General features: G+C 36.5%; 2 long non-coding RNA genes across 2 annotated transcripts; both read left to right on the top strand.

Moving 5' to 3' along the window:
- The first annotated feature begins 6 nt into the window (after nucleotides 1–6).
- Nucleotides 7–924, top strand: LOC132163950 (uncharacterized). The gene is made up of 2 exons (XR_009438340.1): nucleotides 7–409; nucleotides 685–924. It is a non-coding gene; the product is annotated as an uncharacterized LOC132163950 (long non-coding RNA).
- A 365-nt stretch (nucleotides 925–1,289) lies between these two features.
- LOC132163949 (uncharacterized) lies at nucleotides 1,290–3,666 on the top strand. Its single transcript, XR_009438339.1, has 2 exons — nucleotides 1,290–1,964; nucleotides 3,372–3,666. It is a non-coding gene; the product is annotated as an uncharacterized LOC132163949 (long non-coding RNA).
- Nucleotides 3,667–3,979: the final 313 nt, after the last annotated feature.

Here is a 3,979-nt window from a genome sequence, read left to right as displayed (position 1 = left end):
TTCAACCAATTGGTGGGACAGATTCCATTCATCAAGCAATTTGCTACATTTTCAAAATATTCCTTCAATGGAAACGAAAGATTATGTGGTTTCCCTTTGAAATCACAGTGCTCGCATGAGGAGCCACGGTTGTCACCTCCAACATATGAAGAACCTCATTCGAATTCTGGGACTGTGATTGAGTGGAATTATATAAGCGCTGAACTGGGATTTGTTTTTGGCTTCGGAATTATAATTGGGCCTCTTATGTTTTGGAAGAAGTGGAGGATATGGTGCTATAAACATGTTGATGACATTGGTTTTAGGATCTTCCCTCAACTGTATCTCCGAAAAGAACATCGTCGAAGACAAGCATTCCGCAATCAGGAGCTAAGGCACTAGTTTCAGTTTCGAGGCGCAACACCTCCAGGTTTGTCATTACAAACTCTTTCTTTTTTAGTTTCAATATAAATCAAAATGAAAAATAGATCCACATGATTGGATGCTGGCGTTTTCTTTAAGGTATGACTCCAATGGCAAATGTAACTTTACAAAGCATTCGTGCTATGTATCTCTACATGGCAACACCAGCAGAATTCTGCTGGTGTGGTTTTGATTGTATTACTGCTGTCTTGTATAGCTGTATAGATTTGGTGTCTGGATAGATTTTACTCATTTGGTGTCTGTATTGGGATTTGTTGGCAGCTGGGGTTCAAGCATATTTTCTTCTGGAGTTCAATTGCAGAGATATGTTCTCCAAGTTGACTCTGAAGGAAGTTTGCAGAAGTCTGCAAGGCCTCTCTGGTGGCTGTAATGCTCAGTTGCTGTTATACACATTTATGTGTGATGGGCACTTAATAATTCAAAATACTTTTGTCATGTTTTGAATCAAATAATTACCCCGAGTACCTCTCAATAGACATGTATCTCGTTGAATTCTAATTATTTTTCCCTATTTATTGCTTTATTTTATTGCTGCTTAGTGCTTGTGCTTGAAAAGCCTGTCACACTGATTCCTACTCAATAAATAAATATATCTTACGGGCTCAGTGCTAATCCAGAGCTTGATGACTTTAGTGGCACAATTCCCCAGTGCTTGATTAAGATGAGTGAGAGTCTTCAGGTGTTGAGTATAAGCAGAAACAATCTCAGTGGTACAATTCCTGATACATTCTCTAAAATTGCCTAATTTCTGTAAAATTGGGATAGCCGCCTCTTAAGTGAAATATCAAACATGAGTGGACATGAGTTGCTCATCTGTCCATGTAATCAGACAAAAAAGAGGTTGGGCAATAAATATAACAGTGACGATAAATAAAGGCTACCACTTGCACGCCAGAAATAACTACCCTCTTCGTCAATTGAGTTAATTTCATGGTGGTTGGCGTTTAAGGCAATGTTCCATTTCCTCATTTTTCTTCTTTCTTCTTCCTCTTCGTCTTTTTCTTCTTATTCCCATACAACAACGTATCATCCTGATGACGTCTTTAATCCTTTGGTCAGAATCAGTACTGACCAGGTCAACTGAAGTTGTTGGCTTCTGAGCCAATGTCATCACCTTTGCTGGGAACGTAGGACCTATGCTTCAAAAACGTATGGCCAGGAGCTAACTCTGCCTCACCCTCATGTGTGTGTGTATATATATATATATGATTCATTAGCATGGGCTATCAGACATGGAGTCACTGACTTCTTCTTCTTCCACACTTTCAGAGCCACAGGCCAAAAGCCATGAAAACTCCCTTCTTTAATTCATGGCTCTTCTTGGTGCCCAGGTGCACTCTTTTCCTCAACTTCTCTACTGTCTTTGTGGTGTCCGGCCAATGTATGGGCAATCAGCAGTCCTTGTTGCTCCAATTTAAGCACTGATTATAGTTATGAGGGGCAACATCTCCAGGATTGTCATGATAAATTCTTGCTTTTTTAGTTTCAATATAAATCAAAATGACAAAATGGATGTACTTGGATGCCAGCGTTTTCTTAAGGTATGACCCCAGTGGAAAATGTAACTTTACATGGCAACCCAAATGAGGAATGCCGACATTGCAAGCATCTTATTTGCAGAAATGCATGTGGGCTTCCATAGGAATCCAAGATGCCTTGAATCAAATGGCCTCCTATGACCATTTGTTTTCAACTCTGTGTCTCGAGTCTATTCACAATTCATTATGTATCTTTAATTAGTAATTCGTTCCAGTGACTTTGATGCAGCTAGGGGAAATGTTCTTGTAGATTCATTGAAATTTGTACAATGTTTTGAGTGCAAACTTTATGAATCTTCCAATCCCTTCTATGTATGTGTTTCTACTTTGGTAGTGTGTTTGAACTTCTCTTTTGCTTAAAAATGCAAAAAAAAAATTAAAAGTGCAATAGCTGTATTTAATTTTTACACATTATGCACATTATTCTAATCCCCATAAGATCTGTTGTTCTTACCCCTGTGTAATTATATTGGCATATGTAACCTTTTAGCTAAAACATGCGTTTAGCATTGTCCTTTTAGGCATTTTTGAAAGTAGCCTTTGTAGGATTGATTAGGTGAATATAGTTTTGTAGCGCGAATCTTTCCGTTGATACCAAGTTTGTGTATCTTTCGAAAACCTAAAGGCAGTGAGTGCTAGTGAATTAGATTTGTTAAACGTCCAATTGTTTGAGATGAATTCAGTTTTTGGAAAGATAAATCAATAATGGTTTAGTAAGCAGATCATTTGGGGCTAGAATATTTTGTCTAGAAGTATGGAAATGGAAAAGAATTTTATCTACTCTCCTAACTTTAGATTGTGCTCTATGATTGCTCACCATCTGTTGTGCTCACAACCTCTTTTCCATAGGGACAATGGTTAGTTTCAAAAGTTATCTCAATGTGCAACTCATATATTTGAATTTAAAGAAGATCTACAGTGGCTTTGAAGCCAAATGAATGATATAAGTTAGAAATGTTTTTTCACTTAATAAATCTGCAGACCCTATATATGTTTTAGACCTCCTGTTGCAGAAGTCATTTTTCTGCAGGAGAAAGGCTTTGTGAAACGACTAGAGAATCTGTAGGGCTAGATATTAGACTTATCAACTTCTATAACGATGAAGAAATCTTCCCCAAGTGCTAGTGTGTGAAATTTGTCCAAACACTTTTAATAGAAGAGCAGATTCAGAGAGGCATAGGTGAAAATGACTTTTGACTGAAAGGACTAAACTCCATTACTTGCATATCTTTGAAGGGTATTAAAATGATCAATAATTGAATATTGTTTTCTCTTAGATGGTATTGGAAGTGGTCTTGGATGGCATTATAATGTGTTTGAGTTGAAATTCATCTTCATTTTGCTATTATTTAGTTAAGTAGTGTAAAGTAACTTTTGATCGATACTGACTTGCACCAATATACACCTCAGTTGCAGATATATGTTGCTCCAAGAGCTTACTTTGGAGGAAGTTTGCTGAAGTGGCAGTTATGCTTATTTGCTGATATACACGCTTCATAATTCACAGTACTTTTGTGTTGCTGTTAATCAAGATGATTACCAGTATACCTCTTCATATATAGACATGAACCTCTTTTAATTCTAATTATTTTTCCTATTTTAGTGCTTTATTTTAGTGTTGCTTGTCCTTGGAAAGCATATGAGGATGAATCATATGCTTTATTCCTATGTATGACAGTATGAATGAAAATGGTTTCTGGCTCCACTAATCTTGTTCTCTTTATTTAGTTTGAATCGATCAGACCATTGGATTGAGAAACTATTGCATATGGGGCTATTTAGTTTTAGATGAATCTCCTCAAAAGAAAAAAAAAAAAAAAAAAAAAAAAACCCTTGTTCATCAGGAAAACAAAGACATAACCTAACTGACGGCAGCTAATACAGCCTCTTAAGAATTTCAAACACCTAATTATCAAATGATCACAGTTGGCTCATCAAACATTGTATATAGAAGGAATTCATGTCTTTTTCCCCTGTTTTTTTTGTTTTTTTTTTTCCTCCAAGCAGTTTTCTATGTC

The sequence above is a fragment of the Corylus avellana genome, chromosome ca10 (assembly GCF_901000735.1).
Source record: "Corylus avellana chromosome ca10, CavTom2PMs-1.0".
Lineage (NCBI taxonomy): Eukaryota > Viridiplantae > Streptophyta > Magnoliopsida > Fagales > Betulaceae > Corylus > Corylus avellana.
Note: the sequence above shows the minus strand (reverse complement) of the source record. Positions and strands in the feature narration are given on the sequence as shown.